The 18679-nt window shown below is 39.8% G+C and overlaps 1 protein-coding gene across 4 annotated transcripts in view; it reads left to right on the top strand.

The window, feature by feature from the left end:
* Positions 1-18679, top strand: part of FAM135A (family with sequence similarity 135 member A) — an 88515-nt gene that overhangs the window by 21675 nt on the left and 48161 nt on the right. The gene's annotated exons all lie outside the window — the stretch shown is intronic.

Here is an 18679-nt window from a genome sequence, read left to right as displayed (position 1 = left end):
GACACTATTGCCAGAAGCAGTTATGACAGTGTTTACACTAACCATTAATTTGGTACTTTAGGAATGACTAACTAGAAGCAGTGTTGATGTCCCTGTATCGGTGTGGTTCCAGGGTTACTTCAGGCTAAATTTAATCTCATCCTCTGGACCAGATGTTTTGCTTCATGAGTATATTTTGAAATTGTTCATACCATAGTTGGTTGAGATCTTTTTGTCCTGCACCCCCCCTCCCCCCACCTTTCTCCCCAGGGCTGAAGTACATTTCGTGACATGTAGATTAAAGCCTGTGGTTTAGCTTTCTCCAGGAGACATCTAGGTTAGCTCATGGAAAGCTCTCAGTGAATTGAACCAATGTGCAGCAAACCAGGATTGCTGAGGAAAGTGCCTCAAAACCACTCTGCTGAGCTAAACCCATCAGTAGTGCAGACTCAGTTCCACTCAGTATCAAATCTACCTAAAGGGTCCTCTGACAGACCCACTGTTACAACTGTGTTGTTCTCGTAACTGACCCTTTAAAGCAGACTCTTTTATTTTCTTTGTGTTTGGTAACTTACCGTTGTTAGCAAAAGAGAAGGATAGAGAGCAGGCACTTTGTTCTAATATATGAGACTTGTCTGTATGTGTGCCTTCCTCCTTCTCATCTAGGTCGAGAAAGGTTGTTCCTATGTCTATGGTGGTTCTGGTGGTTAGTGTCTTCTGAAAGTTGCACTGTGGCTGTAATCACAGAACTATGTAGTATAGTAAAACAATAGTTAAGTAGAATTCTTGTCTTAACACAGATAATTCCTTGTATTTTCTTATAACTCTGTGCCACTTGCTTAGAACCCAACTTGCTCCAGGTAGTTGGGCTGATTTATTTTAATCTCTTGTTACATTCAAATAAGGCTTCACATATTTTCACTTTTTGAACTAGTGGGCTGTGATGATGGGAATTTTTGCCCTCACAGGGATTGATATGTGAGTACTGTGTGACAGAATGAATAAAAGAAATGTAATTGCTTGGGACCTGTGAGAATGGTGCTCTGAGATAGCAAGGCTTCAGGCTATTTTGTCATCTTAGCTCATTAAAGCTTCAGTTAGATTTGGGCTTTGTAGTGCTAACCTTTTATAAATGCAAAGGGAAACATAACAAAGCTTGAGTGAAATGTGGACTGCAGAACTGGTGAATGAGTTGAGTGGAAAACTGGCTGGATGATTGCACTTAAAGAGTTGTCAGTTGTGTGAAGTCTGACTTAAGGTGATGACTGGTGGCACCCCTCATGGTCAGTAGTTTAGTGTTTTGATTAACAACCTAGACAGGTTGCCTTCTCAGCAAGTTTCTGAATGATAACAGGTTGCAGGGAATGGTTGGATACCCTGGGGAGCTGCTCTTTGGAGGGTCTAGCCAAACTGGAGAACTAGTCTTACAGGAATCTCAAGGGTGAATGCCAAGTCCTCCAGATGGGATTGAATAACCCCATATGTGAGTGCACCTTGGGGAACAGCTAGCTAGAAAGCACCTCTGCAAAAAAAGCATGTGAGGGTCCCGGTGGAATACAGATTAAACATGAGCCAGCAGGGCACTGTGGCCTGTTGCATACCCAGCTGTAACACCCAGAGTGTAGCAGGAAGCATAGTTTGGAAAATCAAGGTCTGCATCCTTCCTGTGTTACGCTGCCTGACTCCCACTAGCAGCTGAGCAGTGCTGTCCGGGTTGCTCAGTTTTGAAGCCAGGATGCTCATCTCTCCGTACTGATTTTCCTCTTTGGAAAAGTCTGCAAAATAGATGGTTAGTGCATGTATATTTTTTGCAAAAATATTGTCTTGCACAATTGAGAGCTATGACAGATAAAGGGTTTCTCTATGATAAGAGTTGCTGACCAGAGTGTGAGATTTCTGGACATGTACAATCAGTTTATTATCACTTTCTGTGCTGGAGATGGGGAAAAATGTTTTCTCTTTTTTTTCCTCTTTGTCCTGTATCTTTGGACAAAAGCCGTTTCCTGAAATCTTTTTTTGCCACACTGACAAATATTGTGTCTGTGTCAGTGTGCTTTCCCTATTTATAGTTCCATTCACATGTTGTCTCTAAGTCCTTTAGCGTAAGGACTCTTCTCTGTTTGCCCAACAGACAGCTAGTTAATTTTGTAGGTTTGTTAATGAAAGGCCTATTCTGCCCACTTACAATAATCATTAATAAGAATAACCTTTTAATACTTTGTGACAGGTTTGTTCCAGGAAGCTGAAATGCAAATCAGCTGATGTAGAACAGATGACAATGTTCTCTTGAAACATTTTCATATGCTTTTGGAGCATTGCATGGTGTTAGCAGCTTTAGATAGACAGAATATATGATGTCCTGGTAATGTGATTTTGGTCTGTCTTTTCTTGATGTTTAAAAGTTTGTGCCGGTAGAAGGCTGGGGGACACCGGTGGCAGCTTTACCGCTGGTTGTAACAGAAGTTTCTTATAACAACTTTCTGCTCTACCTCCTGCCACTGCCTTCTGATGATTATAAATGTTATTTACAATGTTTTAAAAGACACTACTGGAAGAGCAAGTTGTCTCTTACCCATTTTTCTGCTGTGGACTGTGGATGCTTATCCTCCACATTTACATATGTGTTTTGTATGCGTCAGCATCCTGACCTGAGATACAGATGTATTGAGCATTTCTGAATTCAAACAGCTGGTTATTGAAGGTGTAATAGTGTTGTAGTGTTCCGGTTAAGATGCAGTGTTCCACCACCGGGTGATAAATCCTTATGTCTAACTTTGAATAGTTAATCTTTCCTTTGAGTAGCGAGAGAAATTCCTTGGTAACCTCAGTGTGAGAAAATGAGATTTTCATTGCTTTAGAGCTCTGTATTGCTTTTTCACCTGTGAAATGGCAAATTAAGCCAAAGAAACAGCTGATGGTTTGTAGTTTAGCACAGCGCACACATTGCTGTGCAAGGTCTGCTTTGAAAACAGCTTTAGTCTATGTTTTCCCTGTCTCTGTGCGTTCTTGTAATCCCAGTGCTAACTTTTTACTTTTTCACTAATGATTTGTTATTGTGTCCGTAATAGCCATGCACACACGTGGCCAAAGCTGGATTTACATGATTTTTAATAGTAATGTTTCCATGTGGTTTTCAGAAACAGAACTTGGTTATTTCAGCTAAGTGTAATTTTGTTGTTAACCCAAGTAGACTGTGAATGGTGCAAGTAAAATAAAGTATTAACCATAGCTCACTATTATAGCTGCAGGTTTACATTTGTGTTGAATGCATCTAGTTATCTGCTATTTGACTTTGGTTTGGGTTAGAGTTCTTTCAAAAGCGTATCAAGAGTTTACATCAGTAATGTAAGTCTGCCACACTTTATGTGTTTTTTCTTTATAAATACTGGTTAACAGATGGAAAAAATAATATTAAATAGCTTCTACAGAACAGACTTTAGCAGATTCTAACACAGACCACCTTTTTTGAGGTGTATCATATCTGAAGTTAGGTTATTGATGGGATTTCAGTAGCACTAAGTTGCCTGTAAACCTAAGTCCTATTGAAAGTCGAAGGAATTTTAAGCATCAGAGACTACTGGAAATTCAGCCTTACAGTGTTCGTCGTTCTGTAGATTTATGTTTTTTCCATATGCAGATAGTTACTGATGTATCTCAGCAGCATTGACATTTTATGCTTTTATGTGTCTGGTTGTCTAATGTAGCGTAAAAGGAAATGCACTGAATCGGAGTATGAATTTTAATGAATCTTACTATGATTACACAGTAATTTAATGAGAAGTAATGCAATATATGAAAAGTTGTCTTTTTTTCTTTTCCTGGACCCAGTGGGTTGTCTACATTGGTTTTATAATTTATTAATAAGAAATCAAAATTTGAAGAGTACACTTTCAGTAGGACCACTTTTCTTTCTCCTGGCTATATCAAGAGTCCTTAAATAAAGACATCAGCTTCTGCTGATGTTTTATGTTGTTAGCATATAATCAAGTAACAAACTCTTAATCACAGAATCATTAGGGTTGGAAGGAATCTCTGGAGATCATCTAGTCCAACCCCCCTGCCAAGGCAGGGCCACCTAGAGCAGGTTACACAGGAACGTGTCCAGGCAGGTTCTGAATGTGTCCAGAGAGGGAGACTCCTCAGGCTCACCTGTTTCATTTTCTTTTTAATTCATACAGCCCAGTCGTACTTCTGCTTTCCAGCTACATTTCTGTATGATGCAGCTTTCTGGAAAATAAGTGTGGTGAACTGCCTTCTGAAAATGTAACTTACCTTCTGAAGTATTGTACTTCGATCTTTACTTAACGTAATATGGCCTTTACAAAGCTGTCAGATTTGTCTAACAGTTGCGGATGAGCTCTGTTCTTCAGAGTTTTGCAATACGGTTCTTACAGTTTTGCAATAATAGAAATAGCACAGATATGAGTGTAAGGTTTGGGGCTGGTCTGTAAACTCAGCCCTAAATACAGGGGAATAAATCTGTCTAGGGAAGAAAAACCAAACACTTTTCTTTTGGTTTTATTTTTCTTTTTTAAAAGTGGACCAGTTTCTGGTTCTAGTTCAACAGCAGAGGCACACACACAGGTCCTAGTTGCTCTGAGGCAAGAATGGGTGAGACTGAGAATGAATAGTGGGGAAGTCATGTTTTAAGTTGGTATTGCTTCAGAAGTTAAAAGTTAGTATCATGAGATAGCTCATAAGCCCTTCTGATGCAGGATGTCAGATAATCATTGACATAGTCTGGTCCCGAAGGGCACTGACAGTTTGAAGTACCTTATGATGGTACTTCAGAATCTTGTCTTTTTGAAATAAAAAGCCTTGTATTTGCTAAGTGGAAAACTGAGCTCTGCTTCTTTTGAGTTAGCTGGGAAATTAAGGCTTTTGAAGTACTCTGCCTTAGCTGTGAGTGGAACTGAAGACGCGAGGGTTGTACTGCATGTCTTCAGGTATCCAAGTACAATGCCTGTATTAGACTTCTAGACAGACAGGGAAGCTTATCTGGGGGTCAGCTGGAGCCATGGTAATTTGGGCTTCTAGTCTGAAGCCTAGAGAAACCTGCCTCCCCACCCCATGTTAATTCTTAGAAGAGTAGCCTCCAGTTCAAGAAACTAAATCAGATCCTGGTTTAGGTACATATTCTGTTATTTAAAGATGATGGTACAGGTGCTAATTTTTTCAATCATTATTCACAGAGGTATAGCTAACAGTTGGTTATTGCAGTTGTCCTGAAAATATATTTTACAAAAACTCAGGTGTGTTAGGGTTTCTTCCTGCATTGTCTTTGTATTGGTTCAAAAAATATACATTAATGTTTATGGGTACTTATTGCATATTACAGGCTTCTCAGATACTGGGTAAAAATTTCACATCACCTGGATTTTGTTCAGATGTTAGCTCTTAGGCCCATGTAGTACTTTGGGAAATTTTAAAACATTGTAACTTTTGCAACTGAAATTGTGACTTTGCAATTGAAAATATTTTGTCAGCTCAGAAGTCAAGCTGTCTAACAGCATCCTATACCCTCCAGGCATTGAATTTGGCAAAATTCCTTTTTTTTAAAGAACAAAAAAATAAAGACCTGAGGTGTGTATTTACACTATCTTAACATCTTGATGGAGACTGACAACACTGTGGCAGGTACAGCTGTTTTGTGTGACGGTGAGGTTATATGTAACTAATACAGCTTTATGTCATTTGCCCTCCTTTGAGGACTGTATTTGGTGGGGTCTGTGTAATTCCTTCTTTCTTCATTGTAACAAAGAAGGATGTGTCTTTTGTATGCAAGACCAGGTACCCGTTTCACATTGTAAAGACTGTTTATCAGCATGCCTTGCCATGAAGACTTAGCAGAAGCATGACCAGTGAGTTCTGTTTGGTGAGGTACTAAATGACAGTGTAAGACATTATTGACTATAAAAGGAGTTTCTCTGGAGAAGGCCCATACTTTTAAGCTGTAGGCAGCTAGTTTCTGTGTGTAGTATTGAAGGTAGAATGGGAGTAGCATGAGTTAAGACATCAGGATAATGGTTTCTTGAGTATGTACCTTCTAAATCTGAGTTTTACCAAGTTCAGTATTCTGGAATGGTATGGAACTGCAGTAGCAGTTTTAACGTTGTATTAAATAGATTTCTAGTCATTAACGGTGCTTATTTTGAGTCTTTTTCATAGGTTAGCACTCTTCTAAGTTAGTTTGCAATCTGCTGCTCTCTTGAACGAAGGGAGAGAGAAAGGTCCTCATTCTGTGTTCTGAAGTCTTGAGTGTCTCATGATACAGGCAGAAATTCCTGGTATGGTGCCTTTCTGTGTCTTTCTGCTGCACTTTCATCTGATCATACCCATATGTATACCTGTATCTGTAGTCACAAACAGCAGTTTACTGGATAATCGTATACTCCAGAGAGCATAATGCTTTGTCTGAATATGGAACCAGGTTCAGTCCCACCTCCAAACTCAGACTTGCTGCCTCTGCTTTAGTCAGGTTCCCTCTCCAGAATATCTTCCTCTTTCACTCCTTAAACCTCTTGTTGTACTCCACATAAAGTAACTTCTCAGATTTTTGAATTCTTTTTAAACTTATTTATAATCTTATAAATGCTGATTCATGTTTTAGTGCAAGAAGCAGCTTCCAGGCTATTGGAGGAGATCAGACTGGGGAGTAAAAAAAAAAAGGCATGTTATTCAGTTGTGCCAATTTCTTTGCTGTGGATGGTTGTGTAACTGTGTGGGCACTCATTTTGTTGCAGAGAGAGGGTGAGAAAGTGCACCCAGTGATTGAGCGTGGCCCACTGTTAGCACCATGAACCTGAATGTGTTGTGAAGCAGCATTCTCATCCATGAGTTTGTAGTTGGTTTGAGCCAGTACAGCTGTACTTCTGGCATATATCAAAAAGTGTGATATGTGTGGTCTTCTGTTTTGTTTGTTCTTGAAATCATCTTCTGTGGTCAGTAAGACAGGCTTGCATTTGGCAGCTGTGTAGTCAGAAAGTGGGTTAAGCTGGCAGGAACACTGTGCTAAGTGTCTAGATGTTACAGGGAAGGAGATCAGTTGGATAGCAGCTGCCTGAACAGCGTAGTCCTTCTTCAGGTGTGCCCAGTGTGCCTGCGGTAGTGCTGTTCTACCTTACAGCTGGTCAGTTCAGAATGGTAAGTCAGCAGAAAACAGAATACGATTCAGGTTTATCTCCCTGGTCCACACCAGAAACAGATATTCTGTCAGTGCTGGTACAGAAGCATAAATTACACAGGAGGAATGGGATCCTGTCATGCTTTAAGCCCAGCCTGCAACTCTGAACCACGCAGCCACTCGCTCACTCGTCCCCTTTCCTCCCCCTGCTCTCGGGGCAGGGGGGAGGAGAATCGAAATAATGTAGCTCCTATGGGTTGAGATAAGAACAGTCCAGTAGCTAAGGTATAACATAAATCACTGCTGCTACCACCAATAATAATAATGATAAAGGAAATAACAAGGGAAGAGAACCCAGGACAGATCGCTACTTCTGTCAACTTCAGGTTGGTTTAACTGTAATGCTGGACCTTGTCCTCAGAGAAATATCTGTAAAAGTTACAGCTTCCATGTTAGAAAGATACCTCTTGCGCAGGAGAGGCCATTACGTCAGTATGATCTACTGAGTGAGAGCAGCCCATGGATAAGCATGGTTTGAAACAAAACCTCTGTTTGACCTTCTGCATTCATCTCAGCTGGCATCCCTGCCCCTAGGATACAGATAGACACTAGGTATGTCAATTCTGATTTCCCTAAGCTCTCCTGTAGAGATACAGAGCTTGCCTGGCAGTGCCTATTTGCAGAGTTTCCATCTTCATCACTGCTGGCTGCTTCATGCCACTGCCCTCTCAGTTGTGCGGGCTGAGCGGCTGTAGCCGCCTTCTTTCAGTTGAGCTGCTGAGTCGGGCCAGTTTGCACAACTGCTCTGCAAGAACTGTGTTGGTGTCACTGAGGAAGGTGCAGTGTATTGCAGCAGAGGGGCAAGAGTGAGTGTCTGGGAGGACGGGTCAGAGGAAAAATGGAAAACAGAACCCCTTAAACTTGATTTCTTGCAAAAATCCTTACATTGTAAAAGTAGTCTCATTTTCAAAACATTGTTCTTGGTATTTCCTTATGAGAAGGGGCAGTATTTCCCAGTTGCCAGCTTGCATGAGTGACAAAGAGAAGGACACAGACAACTGCAGAAGACAGAGGGACCCACCCCTGATACTTGCTGGGAAAAGGGCCCTAATCACCCCCAGAATGCTAAGGCACATTTATAGGTCAGCTCTGAAAGAAGGAGATGTTAGAAAGGCAAGTCTGTAGACATACAGAGCAGCAGAGACCCTCAGTTTCCAATTCCCTGGGGAGAACTTGGATTCTTCTTCAGTGAGTTTTGTAGAACCCAGCTCTTAGGGAGCAGTAGTGGGAGGTCAGCCTCATAAGGGAAACACAAGGGTTCAGGTACATATGCCCATGGAAAAATTTAGGCTCCTCAGTGTGCATGTGTACAGCTAATCACACTGTCACCTTGGTGATCAGTGTCACCTTGATTAGATACTAGGAAGAAGTTCTTCGCTGTGAGGGAGTGAGACACAGGCACAGGTTGCCCAGAGAAGCTGTGGCTGCCCCAGCCTTGGCAGTGGTCAAGGCCAGGTTGGATGGGGCTTGGAGGAACCTGGTCTAATGGAAGGTGTCTCTTCCTGTGATGGGGGTGGAAACTAGATTATCTTTAAAGTACCTTCCAACCCATACCATTCTGTGATTCTGTGATGATCATCTCCACAGTTCAATCCTATTACTATGGTTAGTGCTTCTATTATGGACTCCTTCCCTTCTCCCGATTGTATTGTTCTGCCCGTCTCAGTATTTTTGCATACCTTCCCTTCAGTAATTTGTTTCCTACCTTTCCTGAATATGTACCTGCATAAAATTATTTCAGATTATTTTGGGTACCCTCTAAAAGTTTTCTGCAGTGCTCATTAGGGTTTTCTGAAGGCAAAAGCCTTTGACAAAATGTAGACTTTAGAAAATTGTTTGTTTGTTTGAATGTTTGTTTAGTTTTTTAGACTTGTTGAACAGGTTCAGTGGGCACTGTGTGTCTTCGGGGTATACAGCTTGTGGAACCTGGCAGAAGAAAAAGGGGTTTGGCTAATTTGTGCTTAAGTAATTTGTTTAGTTTATTTAAACTGGGATCAGAAGGTTTAACTCTTCTGAGTTTGGATTTGTAACTTTGTTCTTTTAAGGGTGTATTTGCTGTCATGTACTACATGGGGTATGTGTTGGGAGACCAAAGATATTTTTGCTGTAGGAAGTGGCTCTACTGCGACAAAAGTAAAAAGTCTATTCAAAAACAGCAACTTCCTCCTTTTCATGAGGCATAAGAAGTAGAGTGTCTGGGAGTCTCTTGCTTTCAAATCATTAATGCTAACCTTACTCTTTGACATTCATGAGCTTTTAAGGTCATCTTAATAAGAATTTGAATTTTGGAATTTAGAGAAACAGGTCTGCTACCTTTTCATACTTGCTTGTAATGTTACTCTGGTAATATTGTCTGAGATTGTTACAAATTATATTAATAATAAATGCATAAATACAGTACACAGTGAGCAGATCTGCTTCTTGCAATCTTTTTAGAGTTGAAGCAATTGAAGTTGAGATAAAAAAATAATTTCCAGGAAGTGGCAGTATAATTTCATATGATTTCTGTGGGCCCACCAGTAGCTCAGCTGGACCTAAGTCTATGTCATGTCACTGAAGGGAATGGTCCTGCTGTCTCCTGCGATTGTGCAGTCCTGTCTTCTGTAATAGCCCCTACTGCAGCTGCCATCCAGGTGAATGAACATGTTGATCTGATTTGCCATCCAATTGGTGGAACATCAAAATTTGTTTGAGGAGGGGCAAAAACATGTAAAAGGCGTTTTGGTCTGCAAATTGCTCTTGCTGGTGGCAGCATTATCTTGGGCTGACTTGAATCATGAAGCTGTGCATTTCTTGAAGGAAAATAGAGGCTTCAGATTCTGAAAGACTGTTTTTCTTTCTTAGTGACCTAATAACATTTCAGAGCAGTATGTCATATTTGAAACTATGGTGATTCAATTTAAAATACTGAACCGGAGGAGCTAATGTGACTTCCTTGAATGACGTAGTTGGTAAAGTGATGACCTTTATTTGATGTATCTTGCATAAGATGCAGTAGACCTGGGCATTTTGTCATGATTTTTTGCTATAGTTTTCTTCGTGGTACCTGAATTTCCATCTCTGGTTAAATATATGATTTATTTGCTATTTAAACAGAGATTGCCTTTCATTAAACTGGAAACAAACTGAATTGTAAGGCTTGAGTACTTGCTTACTGACAGATGAGAGGAACAGAATTGCACAGCTGCAAAACTTAAAACATTTGAAAGACCAGTAAATGCCAGAAAATGATTTGTCAGACTCATCTTCTGGTCTCCCATCTGCTGTGTTTGCTAACCCTTTGTTTCAAAATGTGTATGTTACATGTCTATTTAAAAACTGCTGCCTGTTTGCAAGGAGGGGGGAACTTCGAAAAATTGTGTTCCTGCTTACCAGGAAAACACCATACCCCATATATGTGTCACCAGAAAATGGATATGTTCAAGCCACTTGGTTGAAAATAGATGATCTTAAGGTCCTTTGCAATCCTAACCATTCTATGATTCTGTGATTAAATACTTGCAGTGTGTCATTTCCAAGGCTGGTGCTGAATCAAAAAGTCAAATGAAGAATACTTTCAAGCTAAATAAAAAGTTGTCATTCAGGAAAACATGGGGAAAAAATAACCCTGAAGATGAGCTTCACGGAGCTGTTACAATTTAAAGATGCAAGGTCATTTAGTATTATTTCTGTCCTGTTCCCTTCAGTAATAACAGGAAATAAAAGAGGAACTAAAATTATAAACATAGACTAATATAAGTTAAATATATTTGATTAAATAAGAGATAATGTAGTACTGTGTGTTTTTATGGCTCTTTAAAAAAACCATACTTATTTGAGATTGTTCCCACTTCAACTTTTTAAATAAATATTCATAACTCCAGCAGGAATTCTGCCTGAGTGTACCTGTGGTAAGAACATGGAGGAAAGACTTTTGTAATAATAGGGCAAAATACCCAGCTGCGTTTGCTTTCCCTTCTCTCCTGTCTTAGGCACTTGATCATGTTTCATAGCAAGCTGCTGTGACTTACTTGAGGTATTGGTCTTCCAAATAGTTCTCTCAAACTTTTGGTCCAGTAATTGTTTTGTTTATATCTTTAATTGTTAGACATAATGTGTGCCATAGACGTGAGGTACTGTTAAAAGTAATTTACTTCCAAGGAAACTTGTTCTCAAATAAATGGGAACTTTTAATCTGTTTCCTGTAAACTTGCCCTTTGTTTTATTTGTCTTAATAAAAATATATTAATAGTTGGGAAACTCCTGGGTTGTTCGTTGAAGGCATTGATAGAAGATTTTAAACAAAGTCTTCTGTGCATGGTAATCTTCCTGCTTCTCAAGTATCTGAATTAGGATTTGCTAAATGATATAAACTCCACTGTTACAGCAGATGTGTTGGTCCATATGAGAAGTACATATTAAAAAGTGTTTGCAAGATAAGAATCTTCCTGTGTTTTCTGTACCTGTTCTGTTCCCTCTCTAGATAACCCCTATAACTACTTTAGTGGCCATGTGGTAGTCTGTGGGTCCCAGCTGGGTTTGGTAGGATTAAACCTTTGTAGATGACTGTGTGTGTGTCCTGGTGGGGAAAATTAAGGAACAAGTGTATCCAAAGCTCTTCTCTTTACATTTGTAATTTCCAGATACAGCATTTCATTGCCTGTGCTTTATTCAGTGCCTTTTTCTATTCTCTTATTTCTGTTCCCTTACATCTTATTTTACTCCCTTATTTGTGCCTTTGCCTGGGTTGCCTTTTTGCAGAATACCTACAAGGTTAACAAAAAAAGTCTGACAAATTTGCGGTAATGTTTAAAATAGACTATTTGTGTTTCATGACCATTTGAAATGCATTATGCATCAGAAGCATACTCAGATTGCCTTGAAAAGTGCATATATGCTGGCATTTGTCAGTACAGGCTTGTGACACAGGTTGTGTGAGATGCTAAATACCTTTACTAGTTTTAAGATGGATTTTTATAAATCCGTGAAAGAATTAGTAATGTGGGGTCTCTGCAGTAGGAAGGGGCTTAGCTTATAGAGCAGAGGGGTGTTGAACAAAAATACAACAACGTTCTCTCTTGTTGGATTCTTTCAGTGTTTTGCTGACTCAACCTCTCACCACAGCAAGAGTTTCTGTTAGTGGGGGTTGCTTCTGTGGGAAGAGGTCTGATCTGAAGAGCTCTGCCAGGGTCAGTCTGACACAGCTATTACAGCAGCACTGCTGCTTCCAGAGCTGCCTGTTCCTCAAGAGACTTGCTCCTCTGTCCAGTTTTCTCACAGCTCCTCACTTAAGTGCCACATTCCATATTTACAGAGCACTGCTCTATCCGCAGCTCTGTTTCTCCATGCACCAAATGAAGCATGCTTGCCTGAGCCACTGCTCACCTTGGGCAAAGGAGAAGTCTTAGTGGTGGTCTGCAGTAGAGGATGCCTTTTCAAGGGGGCTTTGCATTCAGCAGATCCCAAGAGCTCCCTGAAGGTTTTGCCTATGCAGGGTCACAGCTGCTGCTGCATTTGGTGAACTGATAAATTTAGAAGCTGTCTTGCAGGTGACCTGATGTGCATGTGAATTTTGCAGTCCACAATGTTCAATGCTTGCTTGTCTTCATGTGGCTGAGCACATTTAAGCATGCAGTGAGTGCACTCGGATTCAGGGAAGAGGAAAGGTTGGACTCTCTGACATGTGCGTTTCTGCCTTTCCTCTGCCTGGCAAGAGGAACTGCCAAGAAAGTTTCACCTCAGGGATGAATTAATTGTATTACGAAGCTTTTTCAGGGCATACATTTCCCTTGGAATGAACTTTAACTGGCAAAGTAAGTGTGTTTTCAAGTAGAAGCTCTTGCAGCTATCTCTGTAAAAGCATGTGTGCTTTTTTATTGCCTGAGATTTATTCTTTTTTTAATAATGGTTATCTTTTAAGACTGCATTTGCACACATTACTGCCTGTGACTCCATGTGACAGCATTAAAAAGTCAAAACCTGTCACTTCCTACATTTCCTTTTTTGTTACTACCGACTTACATTCCAGTTATCAATAAACCTACTTCTTGCTCAAATTATAATTACATTTTTCAACAAATGTGATGGGAAAAACTTACTTATGCCCATATAAATGATGATTCTAGTGAGAAAAGAAACCTGTCCATTTTCCTGTGTGGGAAATAATTTTCTGGCACATGTCAGATTTTGAATCTTTGAGATTTTAATGCAACTCAATGGAAAAGATTTAATGCTTCATACAGTGTGGACAGTAGTGGTCTCCTCTGCCTAGAGGTGAGCAGTAATTCTAACTACCTTTTTCAGAAGACCTTTTTCCTATGAGGTCTGTAGTAAGGACACTAAGCTTCAGATATCCTTGAACCTTTTCATAGTGTGTTTGTGGATTTGCAGGATTATATTGACAACCAAATGAGATAAATGGACATCAGCAGGTACATTTATTTACTGAAGAAAGACTGCATAGGCTGGGGTTGTCAGAAATCTCCTGGGTATTTATAAGCTCTACACTGGTGACTTTGTCTTTGCTCATGTATGCTGTCTCAGTAAACATTTCAAACATTTAGACTGTCTTACACATTGTGAAGCAAATGTGAAGGTATGCCTTGGGGGTTGGATGTGGAACTGTTTCCAGACAAAGCGTTCAAGCAGTGCAAACAGGGCAGGAGATCTGTGTGCATCCTCAACATCATGTCTGCAGATAAGTAAAGGTAAATGCTGGAACCATTTAGAGAAGGAGAGGTTGGTGGGTTTTCAAAGGTACTGTTGTAAATTGTCTTCTTTTTTTCCTCAAGTCTATGAAATTGGAAACTTAAAAAGAACTGGAAGATGCTGCCTTTCAGAGACGCAAGCACATCAGCTGTGGAGAAGTATTTTGACTGTGTACATGCAGGAATGTCTTCCTGAGTTTAGACGTGGGAAAGACAGGAGTATGTTCTGTTTGCAGGTGTGTCTCAAGCCTGTTGTGTGTACCAGCTCCCAGCCTTATGCACTTCTTGCTGTTATCATGTTGAAAATTGGTGAGCCCTGTTTTATAGGTTTCCTTTAACCTCTGAGATCATATACTGATTGATTCGCGGTGGAAGGGATAGCATCATGTCATATAGGCTTCCTTCATGCTGAAAGAAGGGTGAGCACTCAGTCCAAACCATGTTGCTTGGAGCTCTGTCCGCTCAGGTCTTGAAAGTTTTCATGGGTGAAGATTCCACAGCTTATCTGGAGCAGCTTATCTGGACAACCTGTTCCAATGCATAAGTATTCTTAAGACTGTTTCAAGTCTCAGCTTACTCAGTCTTTCTTGGGAGACTGTCCTTCAAATCATTCTTACCTTAGCAACGTGAAGGTCAGGCAGTTGCAACCTGCTTATTGTCTTGACAAAACGGTGTTAAAGACTCACTTGGAATCTTTTCTTTGTGTAGTGTCAGACCTTCATCCAGCTGTCAGTCTGCTGTTCGTCCCAAAGCTGTTCCTTGCACTGCCCATACTGCAGTGACTCACAGTAAGACTGCACTTCATTAGCTGCTGTTGTAGCCAAGGCTTTTAAAATGCGGAGCTGTAGTTGTATCGTCAAAGATGATCCAAATGCATCCTGCCGAATTACTAGATGGTGTTTGTAAACATCACAGCATACTCTTGTCAGGGTAATTTAGTAACTATTGTACGTCACGTTCTTTCTTCTGTTGCATTTTTAGTGCATTTTTCATTGTATATTTAAATTGGTTCTTGGTGGTATTTCTTTTGGCTTATTCTGTTTAGTGAAGTACTTAGCTATCCTGCTTCAGCTAATGTAGGAAAAGATAGCAAAAGGTCCTTACACTGATGAATGCTGCTGTTTCCATGCATGATTAATGTGTGTTTTTACAGTATACCACCTTCTGAATACTGTTGTTTATTTTCTTCAAAACAGGTAGCTTTACAGCATCTTTGCCAAAATATTCCTAGCTTCTTTGTTATCTGAAAGTTGCGAGCTTGATAATCTGAAAATGGTGTTTTCCCCATTTAATGCAGTAAAAAGAGAGATTGAGGGACAGGTAACGCAGGTTTTTGTTTATTTATGCTTCAAAAATCTGCACAAAAAATCTCTACTAATGTAAGCTTTAAACCCCAGCCCTCTTCTGGAATCTTACTGCCAACTGCAAAGCTTCATCTATTTCCTGTCGTAATATTTCTGCTCTGGAAAACAGTTTTACATAAATCTTGGAAGTGAACATAGAGCCCCTGTCTCTGTTACCAGCAAGGCATTTTTCAGGTTGCCGTCAGAGTCAGGACTTGGGAAGGACCACACTGTTCAGGGTCAGTTTGGTATTCTGTCACGTTCCTGGGACCTACAGGTGCATGTAAGACAACATGTGCTGTAGCAAGGTTGAGCATGTGAATCTTAATGACTGTGCTTTAGCACAGGCCTTGTCACTGAAGTGGTTTTACCATGTTCTTCATTCCTGTGGCCTTCAGGAAGGCATTTTAGTGTATACACATCAATAGACCCAAACTGTTACACCCTCCGAAAAGTTGTGGTACTCAGCTTGCAACTGCCTTGTTAGGTCTGCACATTCTACTTCTTGGGAGACATTCGGCTGGGGCTTGAAAGTGTTGGTAGACCCAAGCTGCTTTAGCTATTTGGGTACATCTGTTGTACCACTGGGGCCATGTTCTGTAGCATTGTTACTGTCTGGGTTTTTCCACTACTGAGGATACCTTCATTCTCTCATTACATAGGATAATGGAGAATTGATTGTATTTAGATCATATTTATGGAGTATTTTAAGGATATTTGGGATAGGTGAATGGGATAGGTGAATGGGATAGGTGAGTAGCAAGTCCTCGATACTGATTTGTTATGTAGAGGCCCAAGCAAGTACAGTACAGTAGATCAAGTTTAGGTGTCAGTTGTGTATACAAGAACTAAAGAGTGTTTATGGTACAGCTAGGAGATAGGTGAAGGTGACTTGGGGTTTTGGGGGGTTGTTGGTGGTTTTTGTTTGGTTTAGATTTGTTTTTTGAATAGAAGAAGCAGCATTGCAACACCAGTTGACTGAGTTGAACCAGAGATGGAAGGAAGATGAGGAAGGCAGGGCTTGGGGGCAAGAGAAAAAAAAATTGCTGTCATCTTAACTTCAGAAAGCATTCCCTTATTTTATGTATTACAAATGTAATTCCTTTGTGAATAAAGTACCCTGTTTCTGTATCATAGCTTTTCATTTGCAGATAGATCCTTAATATATATGGCATTTAAAGATGAGTGACAGTGAATAATTTGATGAAATACTTTGTAGGAGGTTGTTTGTTCATTTAAATGTCTTAGTGCAGTTAAATGATTGTTTTAGAGATCTTGGCACAAGATTTTGAATTAATGTTTACATATTTGCCCTGAGCTGAACTATAAGAGGGTTTTATTACTGAGATTAACAGGTGAATGTTTTGTTATAAACTGCTTAAAGTGTAAATCTGCTGAAAGTTCAAAGCCACCTGTCTCAAACAAGCAAACAATATACCTTTATTTCCCCATTAATCCAAATTAAAATAGATCAGGCAAGTAAAGGGTTTACTGGATAAAGAGTAGAATAGTGTGCTGTTGATTAATTGCTAGCAAGTAATAATAGGAAAAGAAGGATGTCCTAACAGCCTTCTGATTTCACAAATTACATTCTAAGCACGAACAATTCTGTTGATTGCTTTCTTTGAGGCCCAGATTGTAAACAGTCACTTAATAGACTCTTTAGGGCAGATGAGGCTTACTGCATTAAGTATTGGAATATCACATTGCATTTCTTTTCTGTTAGGTCCTCAGGTTTTATTTTGCCTTTCATTTTACCTTGTTACAGTCCTAATTCACTAGTCTATCTGCAACTGGTAAAGTTGTTAAGCCTTAGTTAAATTTATGCTCTGCAGAGCTGTCATGTGGTTCTAAGCAAGAACTGAGAATGATGCAGATGTTGGGTATTTTGAAGACAAAGGTTTGTAGGTTAGGAGGAGATGAAGTAAAATATCTGGCATGTCTCTAAACTACTGAGGCATAATATTTAATATAAACCATACCAATGATTTTGGATTCGTAATACCTGAAGTAACAAGCAGTATGCTCTGCCATGACAGGCATTTGCCTCATGGGAGGATGCAGGTTGTAATGGTAGGATGTCAAGCTCTTGATAAATGTTTACTGTTGATGCAGAAATGACACTATGAAGTTGGGGCTGGTGGAAAGTATCTCTGTGCTGAGGCTATTGGACGTTATAATGTTTCATGTATCATATGACCTCAGTAAAGGTGAAAAGAGTAACTAACTGAATGATGAATGTCACATCGGGCCCAGAGAAAAGGAGTACATCACTGTACTTGATTGTATCCTCATGGGTTAATAGTTGAGAGGACTTTCTTAATCTCCTCAATTCCTTACACTTTTAGAGAAGATGACAGTGAAAGCTTATTATTTTGTTTGGTTGTTTTTTTTTTTTTAATCCAATAAAAAATGAATTCATTTACTGTTTATGAATCAGCTAAGTGATACAGAATCGTGTTTGACATGTGGATTTGTAAAAACAAAATACTTCATTGCTGGTTAACAATAGGTTGTTTGATATCTGAAAGGGTAAGAATAATTTTGCTGTCATCTCTTGCCTCTAGCAATATAGTTCATTAAGTTCACTGGTTCATTAAGTATCTTCTATTATAAAACATTCTTTGATGTATAGTTCTGACCAGACTAAAGTTGACTTTTTAATTTTGGGGAAGGATTAGATTAAGAATTTTTTTACTGATTGGTTGTTAGGCTAGCACACAGTTGCATCAGTTGCTAGCAAAGTTCTGGATGGTCAGCTTTAGTTGATGTGTTAGAAGTCAAAATCAGAAAACCGCTATAGATTAGAGTAGTTCGGATTTGGATAATGGCAATGATGATGAACTGTAAGACTGTGAGTGGGTGTGCACATACTTATGAGGGCACTTAACACTCTGTATTGCATTCACATGGTCCATTCACTTAGGACCATGCATTTGCCTAAAAAGGTGTTTTAGTCTTCCTGCTCTCTACTTGTGAATGTTGTTGCTTCTTCCCTTTCATTGGTGTGTTTGTGGAGCATGTGGTAGGTCACTTCAGCTCACTGAAGAGCTAAAGCTAACCCCTTCAAACAAAAATGATCCAAAAGGGGATGAGATGGATGGATTGTGTCCCCTAAGTGTGTTTATGGGTGCTTGTGTTAAGTAAAGACGTCCATAAAATCAATATGGGGGGCAATTAGGGTTTTCATAGATGAAAATCAAAGTTGGAAACAGTATGGAGCTGAATAAGATGAAAAACTGTTTGAAGATAGGGGCTGAGACCCAAAATACTTTTGTGTTTGATCTTAGGGTTTAAGTTTGCAGTTCCTGCCTTTGGTAGCAAGTATTGTCACATTTTGTTACCCTTTATTTGCACTTTTTAGTACCCAGTGGCCACAAGCAAGGTAGAGAGTGTCTGGTTAGTGGTGTGTGTTGTACGGATCCCAGAGGGGTAAATGGATCCTTCAGTGGCAGAACCGACTATAGCAGCCCCGTAGATGTGCTATG

Source organism: Lathamus discolor, chromosome 5 (genome assembly GCF_037157495.1).
Source record: "Lathamus discolor isolate bLatDis1 chromosome 5, bLatDis1.hap1, whole genome shotgun sequence".
Lineage (NCBI taxonomy): Eukaryota > Metazoa > Chordata > Aves > Psittaciformes > Psittacidae > Lathamus > Lathamus discolor.
The sequence above is the reverse complement of the archived record's forward strand: the minus strand, read 5'-3'. Positions and strand labels throughout refer to the sequence as shown.